The sequence below is a fragment of the Pseudophryne corroboree genome, chromosome 4 (assembly GCF_028390025.1).
Source record: "Pseudophryne corroboree isolate aPseCor3 chromosome 4, aPseCor3.hap2, whole genome shotgun sequence".
Classification (NCBI taxonomy): Eukaryota; Metazoa; Chordata; class Amphibia; order Anura; family Myobatrachidae; genus Pseudophryne; species Pseudophryne corroboree.
In genome coordinates, this window is record NC_086447.1 from 439,299,629 (window position 1) to 439,327,336 (window position 27,708).

At 44.5% G+C, this 27,708-nt stretch overlaps 1 protein-coding gene and 1 pseudogene across 2 annotated transcripts in view; one reads left to right on the top strand and one right to left on the bottom strand.

The window, feature by feature from the left end:
• The window catches only part of MRAP2 (melanocortin 2 receptor accessory protein 2), a 212,406-nt gene that overhangs the window by 73,190 nt on the left and 111,508 nt on the right, over window positions 1-27,708 (top strand). The gene's annotated exons all lie outside the window — the stretch shown is intronic.
• LOC134912908 (5S ribosomal RNA) lies at window positions 6,510-6,627 on the bottom strand (annotated as a pseudogene).

Here is a 27,708-nt window from a genome sequence, read left to right on the forward strand (position 1 = left end):
CCACACATAATTCCATTACATTTCTGCCCACACAAATCCTATTGCTCCCCACATGAATTATTCACATTGTCCCCCCCATAAATCCATAAATTCTTATTCTCCCCACATAAATCCTATTGAAATCCTACTGTTCCTCACAGGAGAAATAAAATAACAAATATTATCAGCTGTCCTCTTCCCTGTCCCTCAGTGGCGGGGGTTGTTCATAGTGGAGTTCTTTGAATACTGAGCAGTGGGCGGTTGGGCAGGTGTGGATGTGGGTGGGCAAGGAAAGCTGTGTATGCAGGCGGGAACTGGAACATGTGTATGCAGGCAGGTGGGCTGGCTGGGTGGTGAGATGCGGCGTCCGTGACCTATGATATCACACAGTTTTCAAGGCATAGGTCACGTCCGGAGCACGACTGATCCTCTAAGAAGAGCCCGGGCCAACAGTTCACTCTGAAGGTGCAGGAAGCTGCTCTGGCTCTGCGGCACACCTAGCAACTGGTCGCGGCACACTAGTGTGCCACGGCACACTGGTTGAAAAAGCCTGATTTAGATGTTAAGGAGTATCTATATTGAAAGTATGCTCTCTATGATGTGTCCATATGTGTATTTTCAATAAAGATTTTTCCACAATTCGTTATCTGTATTCTGTTTATTATAATCCTTACACAGAACACTGTTATATTTCCTCCACAGACACTGGAAAACAATCTCACTATTGTGTGTCTGTTAATTCCAGTTCCAATACCTCTGGGTAACAGTTAAGAGGGGTACTCACGGAGCGATATTCTAAGCAATCTGACTAGATTGCTTAGAATTTAAGCAGGATCGCTCCGTGTGTACCCCATACAGCGATAGCGATGCGCAGCCCCGTGCATCGCTATCGCTGGTGCTAGATTGGCCTGCCATGCAGGCCAATCTAGCGGGTCGCTCATTTCACCCGCTGAAATGAGCCCCCCCCCTGTCTCCCCCCCGCACGCTCAGCACAGATCGCGCTGTGCTGAGCGGCGGGAGAGATGTGTGCTGAGCGGTTCGCTCAGCACACATCTCTCGCACATCGGCCCCTCTATATGGGCCTTTACTGTTTACAAATACATCATTCATGTAGAATATAATTTGTATCCTCAGAATGATTGCAACTGTTGCCACTTTGGATCAGTGTCTAAATACACACCACTGGCACTGGGAATTACACTCCCTGTACAGTGTCTGATTGTATCAATACATAAATGAATAATCCTTCCGTATTGTTATTTATAAACACAATGGGGGTGATTCCGAGTTGATCGCTATGTTTTCATTCGCACAACATATTTGCAAAATTGCGAACACGTTGCACAATAGCGAATATCCGCCCCCAACGTATTTGTGCTATTTCGTACGCAGTATTACACAAAGTAGGCGTATGCCAAATGACATCGCACTAATGCGAACCCATCGCATTAACACAAACCTCATCGTAAAAATACTAACTTTTCGTAGATTTACAAATTCTTCTTAAAATTGCACACGCTTTTGCTAAAAACCCCACAGCAATATTTTTTTTTAAAAGTTAAATTACATCTTACAGTTAAACCTTCACAAGCCTTCCTCAATTACGATTACAATTAGTGTAATGAATGATAATGGTCATGACCAATTAAGTCTTCAAAGAATACCTGAAGAACACTTTGTAGGCATAATTGGCCATCAACATTGAAATGTATAAAAGTAAAATATAGATGTGGTAAATGTGCCTGGTCTAATGCTAATTTGTTTATTTTTGTGTAGTGGTGTAATTTGTGAATAAATGTGTTTACATGTTTTTGTAAACAATAAGCTCCTAACTCTATTTTTTATTTTTTTGGTTTAAAATTAAAATTAAAAATCTTAAGTTAGATGTGTAAAATGTTTAAGGTAACAAATCTGCTTTTCCTTTATTGCATTAATAAACACAACACCCGCTTAACTTGAAATATTTTTTTTTTTTTTTTATGAACAAAAAATTTTTGGTAGCCTTTAACTTTTTATTTTTATTTTTTATTAAACATGTATTTTTATGCAAATTTTTGCAGTAGCTCCACAATGGCCAGCAAGGCTTGAATGTGCTGTTGCATGCTGGCCAGAATGCCCGCAAATGATGTTGTATCTCCAACTGCAACATCTGAAATTAAGAGGCAAAATAAACATTACTAACTTCCTCACATTACCTATTATACAAGCAAGGCACAAAGCACACTTATGTCCAAACTGCGGCCCTCCAGCTGTTGTGAAACTACATATACCAGCATGCCTTGACCCAGTTTTGGTGTCAGAGAATGCAAAAGCTGTGTCAGGGCATGCTGGGATGTGTAGTTTCTCAACAGCTGGAGTGCCGCAGTTTGGACAGGCCTGCTTTAATGGCAAAGTGACTACATCATGGATGTTTTAAGGATTAAACAGTAGCAGAACAACACACAAGCCTGCTCAGCAATGTTTTTTTTTTTTTTTTTTTTTTTAGAAAGTGTACCACACCATGGGGTACATTTACTAATATGGGAGTTCTATTTAAGATGGGATGTTGCCCATAGCAACCAATCAAATTCAACATATTATCTTGTAGAAGGGGCCAAAAAAATTACAAGTATAATCTGATTGGTTGCTATGGGCAACATCCCATCTTAAATAGAACTACCATCTTAGTAAATGTAACACCATGTTGGGATTCATTCACATCTGGAGTGAAGCAGACTTATCTTTTTTGGGGTTGGCCCTGCGTCCATCACACTGCATATCAACATCTTCAGAAGGACAACATATCCTAGCATGCCCACACTCCCTGAAAGCCTGCCTTACTACTTAAGGTCAAACAGCTTTTAAAATGTAAAAAAAAACAAGGAGTGTAGGAGTGTAACTTTCACAACACAAATCATTGTGTTCTTAGCCTCCCTAACAAAGTGAAGCATGCGACTTCAATGTGTAAATATTGGAATACCCAGGCACAAGTGTAAAAGTCAAACAACATACTAAACTCCACTCAGGTCTAACTGTTTTGCAGATAATGTTGCACATACAAACCCTGTTGTCCAGGCAACCCTGTCGACATAATGAGTGTCGACCTAGAGTGGGCATCCTCAACATTGCAGATGTAGACACTGTACATCTAATGTTCCTCACACAAATGTAAATGCAACATCCATACCATGATGAAGAAGACAAACATTTTACCTTGGCAAAAGATTGGCCCCAGTACAACACTGCATTTATTATAATGTGAAGTTAAATAATTTTCTAAATGAAATGTCAATGTGTGTGAACTTACTCTCCTCTGCCACTTGACCACCTCCCTGAAGTGGTTCCGGGGCCTCTGCTGCCCATTCTGAAGGCGGGGATGGCGGCTGGATGGGGGAAGGAGGCAGGATGGGGGAAGGAGGGTGGATTGCGGAAAGAGGATGGAAGGGGGAGGAGGTTACAGAGGTTGGCTCAGATTGAGAGGGGGAGGGTGGTGGAGAGGTGGGTTGGGCCACAGAGGGGGAGGGAGGCAGAGAGGTGACTTGGGAAAGAGAGGGAGAGGGTGGCGGAAAGGTGGTTTGGGCCACAGAGGGGGAGGGGGGAAGAGAGGTGACTTGGGAAAGAGAGGGGGAGGGTGGCGGAGAGGTGGTTTGGGCCACAGAGGGGGAGAGGGGCAGAGAAGGGGATTGGGAAAGAGAGGGGGAGGGGGGCAGAGAGGGGGATTGGGAAAGAGAGGGGGAGTGGGGCAGAGAGGTGGGTTGGGCCACAGAGGGGGAGTGGGGCGAAGAGGGGGATTGGGAAAGAGAGGGGGAGTGGGGCGGAGAGGTGGGTTGGGCCACAGAGGGGGAGTGGGGCGGAGAGGGGGATTGGGAAAGAGAGGGGGAGGGGGGTGGAGAGGGTGTTTGGGCCACAGAAGGGGTGGGGGCGGAGAAGGGGATTGGGCTGCCCTTCCCATTAGCCGCCTTGCAGCCGCAGCTCACCATTGTACTTGCCCTAGAATGACATATGTCATAATTAGGTTGTGACTTTAAAAAAAAAACATCAGCATTTCAAAATTACATTGTTATGTACCATGTTAAATACACAGAGCAAGTTATTGTGTTCAGCCAACAGCCTGTGTAGCAACTCAGTACAACAACATTAATTTTTTCACAAGCACTTTGCTACACACTCAGTACTGCAAGCCATAACCACACAAAATGTAGAAATTTGTGTAAGGTTTGTGCTACAATAGTGTAATTGCACAGTCTGCTAATTCTCTAACTATAGCACTTCTTAGTGAAAATGTGCATTTTTAACATTAAAATATTCTGCAAATAATCTCAGTGTAATAATCATATTTTATGTAATGTGTTTAACTTACTGCGTCTACGGCGGATGCTAATTTGTTGGCGCAGCTCCGCCAACAGCTCCGGCGTGTGACGGCGGAGGTCACTCCACTGCCTTTCGATCTGTATAATGCTGCGCCGTGTCCGGGTGTATGTCCGCAGTTTGCGGTGGACCTCCGCGTAGGCCTCGCGCTTTACCCTATTGGGTATAAAGGGCCCTGAGCGGCGGTCCATGACCGCTATTAGCATGCGCAGCTCCCGGCGTGAAAAGGCAGCTGCGCGCATAGTACCAATGGCGTTTTCCATACATGGGCATATATTTATAGTGTGTGCTGGCATTTGATTAATTGTAATTGTATGGTGTCATCTGTATTAAACTTTATTGATATGTGTACATTAATGTGCAGGACAGTGTGTACAGTTAGCATCAGCGGAGATTCGCACCCGCGGAAACACACACACACACACACTTACATACACACTCAAACACTCACAATCACACTCACACACTTATTGTTTAAAATTTGTATTCCAAAGTCATGCTTCTAAATTAATATCATTGTAGGTTTGTAGGATAAAAGCAAATAAAAAAACACATGACAGTGTTTATATATATATATATATATATATATGTCTCTAGATAGTTATATAGATACATACACACACATATACCAGTAATATTTTTCCAGTATTCATAAACATGTAAGTATATATATATATATATATATATATATATATATTTAAAAAAATTTTAAATATATATATATATATATATATATATATATATGGAGAATGGAGGGATAGGGATGTCGGCGACCAGTGTTGCTACTAAAAGGTTATTAAACCATAAATGATTTGTAAAAAGCCAGAGATATATAAATAATAAAGTTTTTTAATACATATGAGAGTAATTAAAATAGTTGACAAGATAAAAAAGGTTCTATATAAAAGATATATAAAAAATGAAACTTTTCTTTTTAAAAAGGATAGGAAATCGGACTTAGCTTAGAAATCAGTAGGGGGGTCAGTGCAGGAAACCCAACGCGTTTCGTCTCATCAGACTTCATCAAGGGGTAGGGACAGAGTGAAGCTGCACGTCTATTTATACCCATAGTACTTAATTTGAGGGTTGTGACATCATAGGGGATCATGTGATCTAATTGTATTATTAACATTCAAAAACTAATTTGCAGCACAGTATAAAATAAGGACAGACTAAAGGAGCTCATTGTTAGAAAAACGTGTGGAAATGCAAGTTAGAATGCTTTTAAAACAGTCATTGAAGTGAAGTTGCGGCATTTCCGCCACACTTCCGGTGACGGGGGGTGCGGCTCGTGTCCGTACGACACTTCCGCCCCACTTCCGGTGACGTCCGTGATACTTCCGGTTGGGGTCCGCGCTTGCGCGGCGTGGCGGCTCCCATCCTCACAGACGTCCTTCTGCGCATGTGTACGCGGGTGATCCCAGTATTAATCAGTTCATGGGGAGAGTTTAGTTAGGATGTCACCCATAGGGCAGTGTCCATTCTTTAATACGGCGGCGGCCATCTTGTGTGTGATTCTGTCCATAGATTCTCAAACAGCGGCGGCCATCTTTTTGTAGCTCAGCATACATATAGTGGATTCCAGACGTGCCAGATTCCATAGCAACGGTTTTATGTAAACAAAAGAAAAAACACAAGTGGTAACCTTCAGGCATATGTTGTTTGTACATGGTAAAAAACAATACTTATATCTTAGGATAGAGGGTTCTAAAAGTATTAATTGTACAATAAATAAAACAAAACCAGAAGTTTGCAATGGTAACTCCTTATAAAAAGGCTACGTATACCACAGTGGAGAGTTTTTTACATGAAGATATATATATAAATATTTTATATATATAAAATAAATATATATATATATATATATATATATATATATATATAGTGCTAATGTAAGTGAAGGAACTAAATTTAAGTGACTCTAGATCAATGTGGACACTGAGGAAATATTAGAACTCGATGAAAATAGTGGTTAGTGCAAAATAGTCCGTGACTACTTATTAGAGATCATGGATTGTTATTACTATAAGGGTCATGTAGATGTACACATACACATCTATAAACATACAAATGAGTGTAATATTTCGTGTATACATAGAAAGTGAGAATTAGAATGTGATAGGTGTGTCGAACTATATTGGTGTAACTATATTGGTCCATCTTTATTTGATGTCACTCATCCATCATTACGGTACCCGATCTTCCCAGGTGATCCCCCCCCTGGTACTGATCTGGCCCAAACACTGCTTAGCTTCCAAGATCGAATGAGATTGGGCGTATCAGTGTGGTTTGACTGTACGCGAAGCATAAAGGCATCATAATACCAGAGACCAGATCTCTATAATTAAAGATTAAGCTATTACTGGGTGTGCACGGTTACATTTCGTGATGTTGAGAAGGGAGTGGAAATGGGGGATGGGGGTGAGGGTGGTGGCGAAGGTTGCTAGGAGTTGACAGATACTGCACCTTATAAGAAAGGTGCGATTTCATATCCTTCATTCAGGCCGACCGGATGTAAGGTTTGTAACTGGAAAATCCAGTACATCTCTCTTCTTGATAATTTGTTTACGAGGTCACCCCCTCTCTCTCCCAGGTTGACATGTTCAATGGCCTTGAACGTAAGATCCTCCGGATTAGAATTATGCTGAATTAGAAAATGTCTGGAAACTGCGTGGCTCTCCGCCTTATTCTTGATGTTCCTTATATGTTCCTGGATCCGTAGCTTAAGGGGTATTTTCGTCTTTCATTTTACATGTACACTCTAAGACAGTGATTTTCAACCTTTTTTTACTCGCGGCACACCGAACAATATTTTAAAACTGCCAAGGCACACCATCAGTTCCCCACAGAAAAAAAACAAAAAACACACATTGGCCTCATAGTAAAAAAAAATCTACACATACATTGGCCTACACAGAAAAAACAATCACATTGCTCCCCACATAAATCATATTGCTCCCTACATAAATCCTATTGCTCCACACTTGAATTATTCACATTGTTCCCCCCATAAATCCTTATTCTCCCCACATAAATCCTATTGTTCCCCACAGGAGAAAAAAAAATCAAATATTAGCCCCTTGCGGTCAGCTGTCCTCCTCCCTGTCCCTCAGTGGCGGGGATTGTCAATAGTGGAGTGCTGCGAATACTGAGCAGCGGGCGGTCAGGCAGGTGTGGATGTGGGTGGGCAAAGAAAGTTGTGTATGCAGGTAGGAACTGGAAGATGTGTGTGCAGGTGTGTGGGCTGGCTGGGTGGTGAGAAGCGGCGGCCGTGACCTATGATATCACACCACCGCGTCTTCAAGGCATACGTCACAGCCGGAGCACGACTGATCCTCTAAGAAGAGCCCGGGCCAACAGTTCACTCTGAAGGTGCAGGAAGCTGCTCTGGCTCCACGGCACACCCTACAACTGGTCGCGGCACACTAGTGTGCCACGGCACACTGGTTGAAAAAGCCTGCTCTAAGAGATAAATCATAGACGAGGTATTGCAGTTCATGAAGTCTTTGATGGTATGTTCTTTTTCATCTTCCATGCCACAAAAGGTTTTTCTATTTCGGTGTGAGTATTTGCATATATTACATTTCCCACACTTAAAGGATCCTGTGCATTTCAGCATGGGGGTGTTCCGGATTGGTTTATCTTTTAGCATACTTGGTGCAATGAGGTATTTCAGATTCCTTGATTTCTTAAAAATGAGTTCTGGTTTTTGCGGTAGGATTTCTTTGAGCACCGGGTCCATCAAGAGGATGTCCCAATGGGTATTGAGGGAGTTTCTTATCACTTTCTCATGTTGGTTGAATGTAGTGATAAAAGCCACTGTGTCCTTCTTTTCTTCTCTAGTTTTGTACGTCAGGAGCTCCTCCCTGTTTACCTTTCTTGTTTTGTCCAGTGCTTCATTCAGAATGGGCCCAGTGTATTTCTTATCTTCGAACCTCTTTCTATAGATCTCTAATTGGTCCTCACAGTCCTTTAAACTAGTACAATTCCTCTTTATTCTTGAGAACTGGGATGCAGGAATGTTATTCTTCCACCTTTCTTGATGGTTGCTATGGTAGTGCAAATAACTGTTCATGTCAACATTCTTAATATAATTCTTGGTAGTGACCCCTCCGTTTTCTCCCGTCAAAATCAAGTCCAGATATTCAGCAGATCGATTGTTTACCGTCAAAGTGAAAGCAAGGTTCATATCATTATCTCCCAATGTCCTGAGGAAGTCATTAAAAGTTTCAGTAGAGCCGTCCCAGATGATTAAAATATCGTCAATATAACGTTTGTAAAAGACCACATTTTTCTTAAAAGCACTTGAGCTGTAAACATGCGATCTTTCCCAACATCCCATGAATAAGTTAGCAAAACTAGGGGCAAAAATTGTTCCCATAGCTGTACCGCAGCATTGTAGATAAAACGGATTTAAAAACTTAAAATAATTATGGCTGAGGATAAAATACATAATATCACATATAAAATTTCTGTGGGTACAAATCAAAGATGGATCATTGTCTAAAAATTCCCTGCACGCGGCTATACCTTTTGAATGTTCAATGCATGTATACAGGGATTGGACATCCACTGTCGCCCATATGTAAGTATCCTTCCATTCCACTGTTTTAAGTATGTTCAGTACTGAGGTAGTATCTTTCAAAAATGATGGGAGAGTTTTCACATAATTTTTCAAAAAAACATCAACATACTCTGATAAATTTGCAGTGAGTGAACCTATTCCTGCCACTATTGGTCTGCCGGGTGGGTTAGTCAGAGATTTGTGTATTTTTGGTAAAAAATAAAAGATGGGGGTAATGGGATTAGATTGCATGAGGTATTGGTACTCTTCTTTGGTTATCACATTGTTTCGTAGGCCATGTAAAAGTAAAGTCCTGAGTTCTTCCACAAACGTTTCTTTTGGGTCACTTTGTAGCGGTGTGTACGATTTTGTGTCTCCCAAAAGTCTTAGTGCCTCCTTCGTGTATAGGTCATGGTCCATAATGACTAATCCCCCCCTTTGTCAGCTTGTTTTATAACTATATTGTTGTTTTTCTGTAGCTTCTTCAAGGCTTCACATTCACGATTTTTCATATTCTTTTCCTTCACCGGCTTTACTTCTGTGTCGCATAGGTCTTTCTTCACCAGATCGTAAAAGATGCTAACATTGCTGCCCTTGGATTCCAACGGATAGTATTTGGATGTTGGTTTTAAACCAGATTTTGATAGGTCCTCATAGTTATTTATGACGGCGTCTTCTTTCCTCAGAAAATGTCTTTTTAAAGTCAGTTTACGTATGAATTTATTTAAATCAATAAAAGTCTCGAACTTATTCATACCACTTGTAGGTGCAAAGGATAGACCTTTGCTTAAAAGTGTCACCTCGGGTTTGGTTAGGGTGTGCTTGGATAAGTTAAAAATGCCTTTACTTTGTGGTTCCACTGTTACATGTTCCTTCTCTTTAGTTCTCTCCCTCCTACCGCCTCGTTTGCCTCTTCTTCTTGGGACCTTCTTTTCATTGGTGATGCTTGTCTGCTGTCCTCTGTCACCAAGTTTCTCACAGTATCTTTTATTCGTGCACCTGTTCATGAGGATAAAAAATCCTGGTCTCCCGTAGAGTCTCTTCTTTGTAGAGTCGAGAATCTGTTGGTTGTTCTTAAATGCAAGCTTGATGGAGAATCCATACTCACTTTCCTATTGGTTTTCCCTCTAGTCGGTACTGTTTTCCAGTGATAGCTCCTCGCTCCATTGTATTTTTGATCCGGAGCCTTGAATCTGCTCCAGTTCTTTGTCTGTACTTGTCTGTAGTCATTTTTGTCCCGTATAATTTTTTTCTCTTTTCCTTTGATAACTTCCCCCTCAACATGTTCCAACTTCTTGTTCAGAACTTTTTCATTGATTCGATAGTCCTCCTTATCCTTAAAAACAAGCATTTCAGATTCTTTTGCTTTAATTTCGGCTTCTAGTTCCACCAGAGCTCTCTTTTTTTTCTTGATCAACAATTTCATTAGATCAATGGAACATCGATGTAGAATAGAGTCCCACTCCTCCGTGAATTCTATGTCCATATTCCCAAAAGTGGGTTGTTTGAGAAGTCTCAGACCTCTGGGTATTCGATTCACTGTAATGTAATGTTCCAAACCTTTCACATCCCACCAAGTTTTCACTTCTTTAATGAGGAGTTTCTCCATTCCCCAAAATAAGTCATCTAAATCCCTTGTGGGTGTTGGAACATTATCTACTTTACTCTCATTAAAAATTTTCTGGCATAAATCATTTCTTTTGGCTGTACGATCATTATTTCCAAACATTCTAGTTTGGTACTGGATACTGAACTCACCAGGCTGCTATACAAATATACCAAGGAACAATTGTGCAAAAAGAGTGGTTTAGCGCCACTTGTGAGAAGGAATCTCAGTATACTATGTGAATATGGATAAAAGTATCATAAAAACATCATAAAAAAGCACACATAACCTTATTGCTAGGTGTCAGCCAAACCCTAAGTACTGCAATACTGGTACAGTATTGCATAAAACGTATGGAGAATGGAGGGATAGGGATGTCGGCGACCAGTGTTGCTACTAAAAGGTTATTAAACCATAAACGATTTGTAAAAAGCCAGAGATATATAAATAATAAAAAAGTTTTTTTAATACATATGAGAGTAATTAAAATAGTTGACAAGATAAAAAAGGTTCTATATAAAAGATATATAAAAAATGAAACTTTTCTTTTTAAAAAGGATAGGAAATCGGACTTAGCTTAGAAATCAGTAGGGGGGTCAGTGCAGGAATCCCAACGCATTTCGTCTCATCAGACTTCATCAAGGGGTAGGGACAGAGTGAAGCTGCACGTCTATTTATACCCATAGTACTTAATTTGAGGGTTGTGACATCATATATAAATATTTTATATATATATAAAAAAAAAATATATATATATATATATATATATAGTGTATACACAAAATATTACACTCATTTGTATGTTTATAGATGTGTATGTGTACATCTACATGACCCTTATAGTAATAACAATCCATGATCTCTAATAAGTAGTCACGGACTATTTTGCACTAACCACTATTTTCATCGAGTTCTAATATTTCTTCAGTGTCCACATTGATCTAGAGTCACTTAAATTTAGTTCCTTCACTTACATTAGCACTTTTTATATATATATATATATATATATATATATATATATATTTTATATATATAAAATATTTATATATATCTACATGTAAAAAACTCTCCACTGTGGTATACGTAGCCTTTTTATAAGGAGTTACCATTGCAAACTTCTGGTTTTGTTTTATTTATTGTACAATTAATACTTTTAGAACCATCTATCCTAAGATATAAGTATTGTTTTTTACCATGTACAAACATATGCCTGAAGGTTACCACTTGTGTTTTTTCTTTTGTTTACATAAAACCGTTGCTATGGAATCTGGCACGTCTGGAATCCACTATATGTATGCTGAGCTACAAAAAGATGGCCGCCACTGTTTGAGAATCTATGTATCACTGACCTGGTTTGGGAGTGTTGTGGACTCGGGGCTTCTTCCAATGACCGGGAAGAGGAACCACCACTGGGTCGTAGTAGAGATGGCCGGATGTAGGTCTTCCTCATGCAGGACTAAGACGGCAGGCGGGAGGCCCAGAGGAATTCTTGAAGGTCTCCTGTAAGACAAGACTTGTAGAAATACTGAAGGCTGGGGTACTGAGATATTGGAGACACTGTGGTATTGGAGGCACTGAGGTGCTGGGAGTACAGGAAGTGCAGGGAGGCCCTTGGAGGCACGGAGGTGCTTGGGGGCACGGAGGTGCTTGGGGGCACGGATGTGTTTGGAGACACCGAGGTGTTTGGAGGGATGAGGTGCTTGGAGGCACGGAGGTGCTTGGAGGCACGGAGGTGCTTGGAGGCACGGAGGTGCTTGGAGGCACGGAGGTGCTTGGAGGCACGGAGGTGTTTGGAGACACCGAGGTGTTTGGAGGGATGAGGTGCTTGGAGGCACGAGGTGCTTGGAGACACGGAGGTAACTGGAGGCACGGAGGTGCTTGGAGGCACGGAGGTGTTTGGAGACACCGAGGTGTTTGGAGGGATGAGGTGCTTGGAGGCACAGAGGTGCTTGGAGGCACAGAGGTGCTTGGAGGCACAGAGGTGCTTGGAGGCACGAGGTGCTTGGAGGCACGATGTACTTGTAGGCACGGAGATAATTGGAGGCACGGAGATAATTGGAGGCACGGAGATAATTGGAGGCACGGAGGTAATTGGAGGCACGGAGGTGCTTGGAGGCTCAGGATGCTTGGAGGCACAGGATGCTTGGAGGCACAGGATGCTTGGAAGCACAGGATGCTTGGAGGCACAGGATGCTTGGAAGCACAGGATGCTTGCAGGGACGAGGGAGCTCTGGAATCACAGCTTCCGCAGGAGAAACGAAGATACTCAGGCACCGGATCTCTGCCTGGTATCTGATTTTAAATTCCCCGCCCTAGCCTGATTGGCGGAGCAGGCAGGTGACGTCAGACCTGCTCCGCCTCCTTGCCCTCGCTTGTGATGGCGGCGTCCTTGCTTCCGGGAAGCCGCCGGAGAGCAGCGCCGACCCGCCGCTGAAGCCGGAGACCGTCAGGGGAAGAGAGGCACCGGGCAGACCAGGCCACCCGCAGGGACAAGCGCGGTCGCCGCTGCCCGAGGTTCGTGACAGTACCCCCTCCTCCAGGAGTGGCCCCTGGACACTTCCCGGGCTTAGTCGGATGTCTGGAGTGGAAGATCCGAATCAGACGAGGAGCCGTTACTTCAGTAGCCCCAATCCAACTTCTCTCCTCAGGACCATAACCCTTCCAGTCCACCAAGTACTGTAATTTTTTATGAAGATAACGAGAGTCAAGAATAGCTTTGATTTCAAACTCCGCTCCAGCTTCTGCCACTACGGACGTTGGCCTAGGGAGTGCTGAGTGGAACCGATTCAGAATGAGGGGACGGAGTAGAGAAACATGAAAGGCGTTAGGTATTCGAAGATGGGCAGGCAAACCCAGTTTACAGACCACGGGATTTAAGACTTGTAGCACAGGGTAAGGACCGATGAACCTTGGAGCGAATTTCATGGTGGGCACCTTCAACCGGAGATTCCGTGTGGACAGCCATACCCTGTCCCCAACTTTATATTGAGGTGCGGCTTGCCGTTTCTTATCTGCGAAGAACTTGTACCGAACAGAAACCTGCTTAAGATTAGCATGAACCTTTCTCCAAATTTGTCCAAAGTGTCGTAGAGTGGACACTACAGCAGGAACCTCTATTATCGGAAGGCTTGGAAATTCCGGAACACGGGGATGGAACCCGTAGTTGACGAAAAATGGTGATTCCCCAGTGGAAGAATGAAACAAATGGTTATGGGCAAACTCCGCCCAAGGCAACAACTCCACCCAGTTGTCCTGTGAAGGAGAGAGATACAAACGAAGAAAAGTCTCTAGATCTTGATTGACTCGTTCCGTTTGCCCATTAGTTTGGGGATGATAAGCAGACGAAAACTTAAGTTTAATGTGTAGAGTTGAACAAAGGGCTTTCCAAAACCTGGCGGTGAACTGTACTCCACGGTCAGAAACAATCTCTTGTGGCAACCCATGCAAACGAAAATGTTCTCTGATAAACAATAGAGCCAGTTTCGGTGCTGTCGGGAGACCAGTCAAGGGCACAAAGTGTGCCATCTTCGAAAAACGGTCAACGATAACCCAAACGGTGTTGCAACCCTTGGAACAGGGCAAGTCAGTGATGAAGTCCATGGAAATGTGAGTCCAGGGTCTCACAGGGATAGGCAGAGGACGAAGTAACCCTGCAGGAGGCAGATGAGGAGATTTATGTTGTGTACATTGGGGACACGAATTAACGCAATCTTGTACATCCTTCCTCATGGTGTTCCACCAGTAAGACCTTTGCAGAAACTTGTACATCTTCTGAGCGCCGGGATGACCGGAAAACTTGGAGTTATGGGCCCACAGTAGTATTCCTGGGCGGAATCTAGCTGGCACGGACATTCTTCCAGGAGGAGGAGCTGGAGTAGTTAAAGCAGCAGAGACAGAAACTGGATTCAGAATTAAACCCCGCTCCGGAGGTTCATCCTCGTCTGTGGGAACTTGTGAACGAGAAAGCGCATCTGCTTTAATATTGAGAGTCCCGGCCCGGTACTTGATAATGAACGAGAATCCGGAAAAGAAAAGTGCCCATCTCGCCTGGCGAGGATTCAAGCATTGTGCGGATTTGATGTACAGCAAATTCTTGTGATCCGTGTAGATGGTAAACACATGTTTAGCCCCTTCCAGAAGATATCTCCATTCTTCCAAGGCAGATTTGATTGCCAAGAGTTCCTGGTCTCCAATAGTGTAATTTCGTTCGGCTGGAGAGAATTTACGAGAATGGAAGCCACACGGATGTAATTTTTTATCAGAGGAATACTGGGAGAGAACAGCCCCAACCCCGACTGAAGATGCATCAACTTCTAAGAAGAAGGGTTCCTCGAAATTTGGTTGTTGGAGAACTGGAGCCGTCATGAAAGCTAACTTTAAGTGAGAAAAAGCTACAATGGCTTCCGGAGGCCACAAACTAGGATTAGAACCCTTCCTCGTCAGGGCAGTAATGGGCGCAACAATGGTGGAGAAACCCTTAATGAATTTCCTGTAGTAGTTCGCAAAGCCCAGGAACCTTTGTATTGCTTTCAGGGAAAGAGGCTGAGTCCAGTCACGAATGGCCGACAACTTTTCCGGATCCATGCGAAGCTCCGTCCCCGAGATGACATAACCGAGGAACGGAATAGATGTTACTTCAAAGGTACATTTGGAAAGCTTGGCGTAGAGATGATTCTCTCGTAAACGGTGTAGCACCTCTTTGACTTGAGTCCTGTGTTCGACAAGATTCTTGGAAAAAATCAGTATGTCGTCCAGATATACCACAACGCTCTGATACAGCATATCACGAAAGATTTCGTTGACGAACCCCTGGAAAACCGCGGGAGCATTACTAAGACCAAACGGCATCACCAAGTATTCGTAATGCCCATCTCGGGTATTAAAGGCAGTCTTCCATTCATCCCCCTCTCGGATGCGTATAAGATTGTAAGCTCCTCTCAAGTCGAGTTTTGAAAAAATGCGGGCACCACGAACCCTATCAAATAACTCTGTGATTAGTGGCAAGGGGTATTTATTCTTAATAGTAATGTCGTTTAGGCCGCGGTAGTCGATGCATGGTCTCAACCCCCCGTCCTTTTTCTTCACGAAAAAGAAGCCTGCACCGGCAGGGGAGGAAGAGGGGCGAATGAATCCCTTGAGCATATTGGACTTAATATACTCCGACATGGCTTGAGTCTCGGGAAGAGACAGAGGATATGTGCGACCACGAGGTGGCGTCTTCCCTGGGACAAGGTCAATAGGGCAGTCCCAAGGCCTGTGAGGTGGTAACAGGTCAGCAGCTTGTTCCGAAAATACGTCCTTGTACCCTTGATATGCCTCCGGAATGTGCTCTTCATCCGTTTTGGAGGTAACACGGAGCGGACAAACAGGAGTAAGACAATTAGTGTGACAAAAGGGACTCCAGGACAGAATTTGTGACGACTTCCAGTCGATGTGGGGATTATGACTTTTCAGCCAAGGCATTCCAAGAACCAGATCATGAGGCATTTCTGGGATTACCAAGAGTTCCAAATCTTCCTGATGTAGAGCCCCGACCTGCAGCTTAACTGGCCCCGTGCGCCACATTATAAGACCTTTGGAAATTCTAGTCCCGTTGATAGCCGTCAGTGAAATTGGCCGCTCGATAGGCCGTAACTTTAAACCCAAACTTTGGGCACAGAAAGAAGAAACGAAGTTCCCTGCAGCTCCGGAATCCAATAGGGCTTCACAAGACCTGGAGACAGAATTGGAGACTAGAGTTACTGGAAGCAAGCAGTCCGAAGTTGGAGAAGCTTTTGTCGTAACTCCCAGCTTGACTCCTCCGGAACAAGCTAGGCCTGCCCGTTTCCCGGACGGGCTTTACAAGATTTAAGAAAATGATCTGCGGCTCCACAGTAAAGGCAGAGTTTACCCTCACGACGACGCTGTCGTTCTTCCGGAGACAGTCGGGAGCGGTTAATTTGCATGGGCTCATCTGAGCAGGGTGAGGCCACCGGCCTAGGAGTAGGATTCCGGAACCTGGAACGATCCGAACGGCTACGTTCTCTTCCACGCTCCTGCATCCGAAGATCCACCTTGACGCAAAGGGAAATCAAATCTTCTAATGGATCCGGCAGATCTCTAGTAACCAGCTCATCTTTCAGCCGGTCGGAAAGACCGTTCCAGAAGGCAGCTCTCAGGGCGTCATTATTCCAGCGTAGTTCGGAAGCAATGGTCTGGAAATGAACCACGTACTGGCCCACGGAACGGGCGCCCTGCCGAACACGGAGAAAATCGGAAGAAGCAGTGGTCATTCTGCCGGGCTCGTCGAAAATCCTTCGAAAGGACGAGATGCAGTTGGTGTAGTTGGAAACCATGGGATCAGATCGTTCCCATAATGGAGACACCCAATCCAAAGCAGAACCTTCCAACAGAGAAATAATATATGCTACCTTGGACCGGTCTGTAGGAAAGTTGTGTGCAAGTAGCTCGAAATGTACCTCGCATTGGTTCAAGAAACCACGACAATTTTTGGGATTCCCATTATAGCGGGACGGAGTAGGCAACTGAAGGCGTGGAGTGACACCGGCCGATGGTTGAACATTGCTGGCAACGGCAACTGGTGCGACTACTGGAACAGGTGCCGGAATTACTGAGGCCAGAGACGCCTGAATCTGATCCAGACGCCCGGACAACTGCTGGAGGTACTGCATCACCTGGCCTTGCGCTGCTTCCTGACTTTGCACTCGAGAAGCCAGGTTCTGAATGGCACTCGAGTCCGTGTTCCGATTCCCCGAGTCCATGTGGCCTGAGTATACTATCACTGACCTGGTTTGGGAGTGTTGTGGACTCGGGGCTTCTTCCGATGACCGGGAAGAGGAACCGCCACTGGGTCGTAGTAGAGATGGCCGGATGTAGGTCTTCCTCATGCAGGACTAAGACGGCAGGCGGGAGGCCCAGAGGAATTCTTGAAGGTCTCCTGTAAGACAAGACTTGTAGAAATACTGAAGGCTGGGGTACTGAGATATTGGAGACACTGTGGTATTGGAGGCACTGAGGTGCTGGGAGTACAGGAAGTGCAGGGAGGCCCTTGGAGGCACGGAGGTGCTTGGAGGCACGGAGGTGCTTGGGGGCACGGAGGTGTTTGGAGACACCGAGGTGTTTGGAGGGATGAGGTGCTTGGAGGCACGAGGTGCTTGGAGACACGGAGGTAACTGGAGGCACGGAGGTGCTTGGAGGCACGGAGGTGCTTGGAGGCACGGAGGTGTTTGGAGACACCGAGGTGTTTGGAGGGATGAGGTGCTTGGAGGCACGAGGTGCTTGGAGACACGGAGGTAACTGGAGGCACGGAGGTGCTTGGAGGCACAGAGGTGCTTGGAGGCACAGAGGTGCTTGGAGGCACGAGGTGCTTGGAGGCACGAGGTACTTGTAGGCACGGAGATAATTGGAGGCACGGAGGTAATTGGAGGCACGGAGGTGCTTGGAGGCACAGGATGCTTGGAGGCACAGGATGCTTGGAGGCACAGGATGCTTGGAAGCACAGGATGCTTGGAGGCACAGGATGCTTGGAAGCACAGGATGCTTGCAGGGACAAGGGAGCTCTGGAATCACAGCTTCCGCAGGAGAAACGAAGATACTCAGGCACCGGATCTCTGCCTGGTATCTGATTTTAAATTCCCCGCCCTAGCCTGATTGGCGGAGCAGGCAGGTGACGTCAGACCTGCTCCGCCTCCTTGCCCTCGCTTGTGAAGGCGGCGTCCTTGCTTCCGGGAAGCCGCCGGTGAGCAGCGCCGACCCGCCGCTGAAGCCGGAGACCGTCAGGGGAAGAGAGGCGCCGGGCAGACCAGGCCACCCGCAGGGACAAGCGCGGTCGCCGCTGCCCGAGGTTCGTGACACTATGGACCGAATCACACACAAGATGGCCGCCACCGTATTGAAGAATGGACACTGCCCTATGGGTGACATCCTAACTAAACTCTCCCCATGAACTGATTAATACTGGGAGCACCCGCGTACACATGCGCAGAAGGACGTCTGTGAGGATGGGAGCCGCCACGCCGCGCAAGCCCGGACCCCAACCGGAAGTATCACGGACGTCACCGGAAGTGGGGCGGAAGTGTCGTACGGACACGAGCCGCACCCCCCACCCCCCCCCACGTCACCGGAAGTGTGGCGGAAATGCCGCAACTTCACTTCAATGACTGTTTTAAAAGCATTCTAACTTGCATTTCCACACGTTTTTCTAACAATGAGCTCCTTTAGTCTGTCCTTATTTTATACTGTGCTGCAAATTAGTTTTTGAATGTTAATAATACAATTAGATCACATGATCCCCTATGATGTCACAACCCTCAAATTAAGTTATATGGGTATAAATAGACGTGCAGCTTCACTCTGTCCCTACCCCTTGATGAAGTCTCTTGAGATGAAACGCGTTGTGTTTCCTGCACTGACCCCCTACTGATTTCTAAGCGAAGTCCGATTTCCTATCCTTTTTAAAAAGAAAAGTTTCACTTTTTATATATCTTTTATATAGAACCTTTTTTATCTTGTCAACTATTTTAATTACTCTCATATGTATTAAAAAACTTTTTTATTATTTATATATCTCTAGCTTTTTACAAATCGTTTATGGTTTAATAACCTTTTAGTAGCAACACTGGTCGCCGACATCCCTATCCCTCCATTCTCCATACGTTTTATGCAATACTGTACCAGTATTGCAGTACTTAGGGTCTGGCTGACACCTAGCAATAAGGTTATGTGTGCTTTTTTATGATGTTTTTATGATACTTTTATCCATATTCACATAGTATACTGAGATTCCTTCTCACAAGTGGCGCTATTCCACTCTTTTTGCACAATATATATATATATATATATATATATATATATATATATAGAGAGAGAGAGAGCACAAAAAGATTAACTATAAAAAAAAATTCACAAGTAAGTGTTACAATCTGTGTACTCACCACATTTTGCATGATCAATCAGCTACACAAAGTCACAAAGTTTTTGATTTTTAGGATCAGATGTTGTGTCATTTTTTTTTAAACAGATGCACAAGACAAACATTAAAAAAGAATATATTGTTGGTTAATAACACAATTAACCCAAATTAATAATTAAAAAAAACAAACAAAAAAAAACCCCATTGTCTACAACAATCTTACACAACAAACATGATAAGGCGAACATTACAGATTAATTATGTACTGAAACAATATTAGATACTCACAAAACACAAGCAACACACTCTGAACTTTACCAAGCTACCTAAATGCCATCAGTCCAAAAAAAAAAAAAAAAAGTACAGACCGTTTTGGGAGACAAAACTAAATTTAAAAAAAAACAATACTTGAAATAATCCCGCACAATTCGAGCCCTTACAGCATTCCCCCGGCGGGACACACTCCCCCCACGGAATGTCCGGCCAACCCCTGGCTCCTCATCCGGCAATTCCTCCGTTTGGGGAAGCTCTACGCGACTCCTTACAGCGATGTTATGTAGGATAGCGCACAGGACCACAATTTTACTTACCATCTCCGGCGAATACATGATGTTGCCACCAGTGCGGTGGAGCACACGAAAACGCCCTTTAAGAACACCAATCGTGCGCTCCACCAGCTGTATAGTGGCAGTAAGCACGGAGTTAAATGCTGACTGTGGTCCTGGCCTGGGTTTACTGTAAGGAGTCATGAGCCAGGGGGTGCAAGGATATCCACGGTCTCCTGTTTGATAATATGAGAATAGAAAAAGGATAAAAAAAACATTAAAGAATGTAATTCCAACAATATGACTGTTCCAATAATGAAAATTACAAAACTCACCCAATAGCCACATGTCTTGGCCTTCCATCGTTCTTAATCTTTGCAATATCCCTGATTGTCTAATGACATGGGCATCATGGGAGTTCCCAGGGAACTTAGCATTCAGGGACAGGATCTGGAGGGATGGGCCACAAACAGCCATTACATTCAGAGAATGAAACAGTTTCCTGTTTCTAAAGATTTCTTCATTATGTCTTGGTGCAACAATAGCAACATGTGTCCCATCCACAACCCCAATAACATGTGGGAAGCGACTACCCCCTTCCTGAAATTGCCGCTTCACCACAGCCAGGGCACCAACATCCAAAGGCATTGATATAAATTGCTTAACTCGGGTTAGGAAAGCTTGGCTGACACGCCGCAGGACCTTACTGAACTGGCCCTGCGACATGCCAACCAGATCTCCTACGACATGCTGGTACGAACCAGTGGCCAAAAAATGTAACACAGCAAGGAATTGTGTCAATGCTGGTATTGCTGTAGGATACCTAATGGATTGTTCTAGATCACTCTCTATTATGGAGAGAGTGTCTAGGATTAGATGAGGTGGCAGTCTGTATCTGCGCAACACAACATCATCAGGCATCCCAAAAAGGAGAACACGGGTACGGAAAATTGGTGGCCTTGCACGCCTCCGTTGCCTTGGAGGATGAGGAGCCGGTTGGGGTTGGAGGGCTTGCGCCGGTTGGGGTGGGAGTGGTTCCGTGGGTTGGGGTGGGAGGGCTTCCGCTGCCACATGAATGGACATCACCAACTTCAAATGAAGGTAAGAATCATTAAAACACACAATCAAATAACACAACACATTGACATAAATTAAAAAAATGAAAAAAGTATGGGTGGTCACTTACTGCAGGAGCGTACTCAATATCTTCATGATGAAAATACGGAACAAAAAACTACAAAAAAACATTAATCCACAGTTAGCTAAGTCCCTACAACATAGGTTACCATCACAAATAACATAATTTTTGCAAAAAAACATACCCATATAATTACTGCAACAAGATATTAAATAACTACTAATTATGTTTTGTTATTAACACAAATAACAATAAATAACCACAAAATAGGCAACTTACCTGCTCAGAATATAAAGGAACACTTGGTTGGTTTGAAGAAAAGAAAACTGGCCTACTTTGGCTATCCAAAAATTTAAAGTAACAAAATAACAATAGAGACACCTACAAGAGAGAGAAATGGGCAATAAGAATTTAAAAAACCACTCACCACTAGAACGGGAACACTGCAAATTACATATAACATAACTATTAGATACTACATGTAAACAAATATAATAAAATAAACATTAAACACCAAACCAAAAAAATTCAATTTAAACTACTACAAAGGACCATTGCACACCCATACATACTTGGTTTGGTAATATACTTTTTTTAATAAAAATACAAAAAACAGATGTGTTAAATACGCCATCCGCAACACAACAGTAAGAAATTAGAAAGCTAACAAACACTCCTTTTTATGCTATATACTGCAATAAAAACTCACTCTGAAATGTGCTAAGCACCACAACCACCTTGCTTGTGTCTTGATTCACGAATTCTCATCATACACCCACTCACACAGGCTGCAGTCAAGGCTTTTAAATAGCCAGGACAACAATTACTGGAAGAATTTGCATAATTGACACCTGTGCGAATTAACGCACTGGAAATCACACGCAGCTATAAATCGCTAGACACCTGTGCAAACACACATGCCACCAGCAACATGGCTACTCATGAGCAGATGGCAGCAGAGATGGAGATGGTGCAGCAGCAGATGTCCGCTTTGACACATAGGCGCCTAGCGCTGCAGAGGCAGATGCTGGAAGCTGCCAGTGCGGATGTTGAAATTGCAGGACCCAGTACTGTACAAACTCCATCTTCTGATACACAGGAGTTAGGAGTGAATCCCCTGCCACACATAGATACTGGGGAAACTGAGGGAGATTCAGAACTACCATCTCAAACCCAAAGTACACAAGCAGCTAGTGAAGAGGAAGATGGTGAGGAGGGTCTGGACGATAGCTCACAGGCTACATCAAAAAAATGAAGAAGACAGCCCGCCTTCACTAAGAGGGAGTTACGTATTTTGGTCACACAGGCCATGGAAAAAATACATCGAAGCAGCAAAAACATGGGTTCTGCATCCAAAGATAGAATCTGGAGGGACATTACTGATTCTGTTAATGAAGTCGGCTCAATTGTCCGCATATCACAGGAAGTTAGAAGATGGTAAGTGTATATTGACACACCATTTTCTGTCCAAAGTATTATTACAAACTTAGCTAGATGTGATGTTGCCTATAGCAACCAAATACCTAACATGTGTACTATCAACAAAAACAGGTATTCTTAACTTTTATGTCCCTTGCCCCTAATTCTCATCACATATGTAGTTGGGCCGACTTCAAATCCCGCCTGAAGGGCAAGAGGTCTGCGGAGTGGAATGCCTCGAGGGCAACAGGGGGAGGTCCAGCTGCCACTGTGGAATACACAGATGATCCGGGAGGTAAGCCAGATACCTGTCCGGCTCACTGAGCACAGAACCAGTGTGGAGCAAGGTGTAGCTCAACACTGCCAAGGTCTGGCAGAGATCAGGCAGGGCCAAGAGCAACTCGCTTCCTCCTTCCAACAAATTGCCAATTCCATTCTGCAAGGGCTCCAGGACATCGTCGGCTGCCTTGCCCACAGTGGCAGAGAGCCAGCCACATCTGCTCCCTCCCCTCCCTCTGCCCAGGAAGAACATCCCACTGGGCAGGGCCCTCGAAGGTCACTTCGCAGACCGAGCCGTGAAGAACAGCATCAGGCGGGGGAAAAGAAGAGAAAGTGATGTCTCTCCAGATGCCCAGCACCCATGTTTGACATGTTGCCTCAATGTTTTTTTTTTTTGCCTGTGTGGTCAGAATGTACAACTCCCTCAAGGTGAAAGGTTTTTTTTTTAATTTAAAGATTTGTAGCCTGTGAGTTATTTTCTATTAGTAGCCTGTGAGCCATCTTCCTCTTCCTAGCGTGCTGTGTATGTTTGGGTTGGTGTATTGGTTCCAGAATCGACCTCAGTTCCCCTAAAAGTATTGTCTGGCTGGGGGTTCACAACATATACGTAGTAAATATTAAACATCATATTTTGTCAGAAGATGGAGTTACCATAGTACTGGGTTCTGCTATGTAAAATTTGGCACTGGCATCTGCTTGTTGCTATGTCCATCTTTGTATGTGATGCTCATTTGTAGCCATGTTGTGTTGCTGCTTTACTTTATTTATTGAAGTCAAATAAAAAAAAATAAAAAAATGTTTGTGTTTTATTAAAGGTTATGCACTCTGGAAAACTGTGCCCTGTAAACTTTAACATGGCATATTGACATTTGTGGAACAAGGGAACAAATCAGAATATTCATACAAACATTGAATATTATAATTTAAAAAATGTATGCCTTGCACAACACTTAACTGGGCATATCAAAAATACAAACATTAGATTTGAACTTGGGTTACTAGGGGCAACATGGCATACTATTAGATATGGGCACATATTCCCACAACCAAATAAAAAATTGGTCTTAAGTTACATTAAGTATAGGCTGCATTATGTAGCTCATGTTATTTGGTATGTACCAAGTAGTGATGTGCACCGGAAATTATTAGGGTTTTGGTTTTGGGTTCGGTTCCGCGGCCGTGTTTTGGATTCGGACGCGTTTTTGGCAAAACCTCACCGAACATTTTTTGTCGGATTCGGGTGTGTTTTGGATTCGGGTGTTTTTTTCAAAAAACCCTCAAAAACAGCTTAAATCATAGAATTTGGGGGTCATTTTGATCCCAAAGTATTATTAACCTCAATAACCATAATTTCCACTCATTTTCAGTCTATTCTGAACACCTCACAATATTATTTTTAGTCCTAAAATTTGCACCGAGGTCGCTGGATGGCTAAGCTAAGCGACCCAAGTGGCCGACACAAACACCAGGCCCATGTAGGAGTGGCACTGCAGTGTCAGACAGGATGGCCCTTAAAAAAAATAGTCCCCAAACAGCACATGATGCAAAGAAAAAAAGAGGCGCAATGAGGTAGCTGTGTGACTAAGCTCAGCGACCCAAGTGGCCGACACAAACACCTGGCCCATCTAGGAGTGGCACTGCAGTGTCAGACAGGATGGCCCTTCAAAAAAATAGTCCCCAAACAGCACATGATGAAAAAAAAAAAGAGGCGCAATGAGGTAGCTGTGTGACTAAGCTCAGCGACCCAAGTGGCCGTCACAAACACCTGGCCCATCTAGGAGTGGCACTGCAGTGTCAGACAGGATGGCCCTTCAAAAAAATAGTCCCCAAACAGCACATGATGCAAAGAAAAAAAGAGGCGCAATGAGGTAGCTGTGTGACTAAGCTCAGCGACCCAAGTGGCCGACACAAACACCTGGCCCATCTAGGAGTGGCACTGCAGTGTCAGACAGGATGGCCCTTCAAAAAAATAGTCCCCAAACAGCACATGATGCAAAGAAAAATGAAAGAAAAAAGAGGTGCAAGATGGAATTATCCTTGGGCCCTCCCACCCACCCTTATGTTGTATAAACAGGACATGCACACTTTAACGAACCCATCATTTCAGCGACAGGGTCTGCCACACGACTGTGACTGAAATGACTGGTTGGTTTGGGTCCCCACCAAAAAAGAAGCAATCAATCAATCTCTCCTTGCACAAACTGGCTCTACAGAGGCAAGATGTCCACCTCATCATCATCCTCCGATTCCTCACCCCTTTCACTGTGTACATCCCCCTCCTCACAGATTATTAATTCGTCCCCACTGGAATCCACTATCTCAGGTCCCCGTGTACTTTCTGGAGGCAATTGCTGCTGGTGAATGTCTCCACGGAGGAATTGATTATAATTCATTTTAATGATCATCTTCTCCACATTTTCTGGAAGTAACCTCGTACGCCGATTGCTGACAAGGTGAGCGGCTGCACTAAACACTCTTTCGGAGTACACACTGGAGGGAGGGCAACTTAGGTAGAATAAAGCCAGTTTGTGCAAGGGCCTCCAAATTGCCTCTTTTTCCTGCCAGTATACGTACGGACTGTCTGACGTGCCTACTTGGATGCGGTCACTCATATAATCCTCCACCATTCTTTCAATGGTGAGAGAATCATATGCAGTGACAGTAGACGACGTCAGTAATCGTTGGCAGGTCCTTCAGTCCAGACCAGATGTCAGCACTTGCTCCAGACTGCCCTGCATCACCGCCAGCGGGTGGGCTCAGAATTCTTAGCCTTTTCCTCGCACCCCCAGTTGCGGGAGAATGTGAAGGAGGAGCTGTTGACGGGTCACGTTCCGCTTGACTTGACAATTTTCTCACCAGCAGGTCTTTGAACCCCTGCAGACTTGTGTCTGCCGGAAAGAGAGATACAACGTAGGTTTTAAATCTAGGATCGAGCACGGTGGCCAAAATGTAGTGCTCTGATTTCAACAGATTGACCACCCGTGAATCCTGGTTAAGCGAATGAAGGGCTCCATCCGCAAGTCCCACATGCCTAGCGGAATCGCTCTGTTTTAGCTCCACCTTCAATGTCTCCAGCTTCTTCTGCAAAAGCCTGATGAGGGGAATGACCTGACTCAGGCTGGCAGTGTCTGAACTGACTTCACGTGTGGCAAGTTCAAAGGTTTGCAGAACCTTGCACAACATTGAAATCATTCTCCACTGCGCTTGAGACAGGTGCATTCCACCTCCTTTGCCTTTATCGTGGCCAGATGTATAGGCTTGAATGGCCTTTTGCTGCTCCTCCATCCTCTGAAGCATATAGAGGGTTGAATTCCACCTCGTTACCACCTCTTGCTTCAGATGATGGCAGGGCAGGTTCAGGTATTTTTGGTGGTGCTCCAGTCTTCTGTACGCGGTGCCTGAACGCCGAAAGTGGCCCGCAATTCTTCGGGCCACCGACAGCATCTCTTGCACGCCCCTGTCGTTTTTTAAATAATTCTGCACCACCAAATTCAAGGTATGTGCAAAACATGGGACGTGCTGGAATTTGCCCAGATGTAATGCACGCACAATATTGCTGGCGTTGTCCGATGTCACAAATCCCCAGGAGAGTCCAATTGGGGTAAGCCATTCTGCGATGATCTTCCTCAGTTGCCGTAAGAGGTTTTCAGCTGTGTGCGTATTCTGGAAAGTGGTGATACAAAGTGTAGCCTGCCTAGGAACGAGTTGGCGTTTGCGAGATGCTGCTACTGGTGCTGCCGCTGCTATTCTTGCTGCGGGAGGCAATACATCTACCCAGTGGGCTGTCACAGTCATATAGTCCTGAGTCTGCCCTGCTCCACTTGTCCACATGTCCGTGGTTAAGTGGACATTGGGTACAACTGCATTTTTTAGGACACTGGTGAGTCTTTTTCTGAGGTCTGTGTACATTTTCGGTATCGCCTGCCTAGAGAAATGGAACCTAGATGGTATTTGGTACCGGGTACACAGTACCTCAATCAAGTCTATAGTTGGCTCTGAATTAACGATGGATACCGGAACCACGTTTCTCACCGCCCAGGCTGCCAAGGCCTCAGTTATCCGCTTTGCAGCAGGATGACTGCTGTGATATTTCATCTTCCTCGCAAAGGACTGTTGTACAGTCAATTGCTTACTGGAAGTAGTACAAGTGGTCTTCCGACTTCCCCTCTGGGATGCCGATCGACTCCCAGCAGCAACAACAGCAGCGCCAGCAGCAGTAGGCGTTACACCCAAGGATGCATCGGAGGAATCCCAGGCAGGAGAGGACTCATCAGATTTGCCAGTGACAAGGCCTGCAGGACTATTGGCTTTCCTGGGTAAGGAGGAAATTGACACTGAGGGAGTTGGTGGTGTGGTTTGCAGGAGCTTGGTTACAAGAGGAAGGGATTTACTGGTCAGTGGACTGCTTCCGCTGTCGCCCAAAGTTTTTGAACTTGTCACTGACTTATGATGAATGCGCTGCAGGTGACGTATAAGGGAGGATGTTCCGAGGTGGTTAACGACACCTACTTATTACAGCTTGACAAAGGCAACACACGGCTTGACACCTGTTGTCCGCATTTGTGTTGAAATAATTCCACACCGAAGAGATGATTTTTTTTGTATTTTGACCAGGCATGTCAATGGCAGTGGCCTACCGTACTGCTATAGATGGATGGATAGTATACTTATTAATGGATGACGAGTGACGACACAGAGGTAGGTACAGCAGTGGCCTACCGTACTGCTATATACAGTATAATGGACCTGGTGGACACTGTCAGCAAACTGCTAAACTACTAGTATAAAAAAAAGCCACCACAGGAGTGTTTTTCAGGCAGACAAACGTATACTGGTGGTCATTGTCAGCAAAACTGTGCACTGTACTCCTGCTATAGCTGCTCCCCAGTCCCCACAATTAAGCAGTGTGAGCACTCAGCA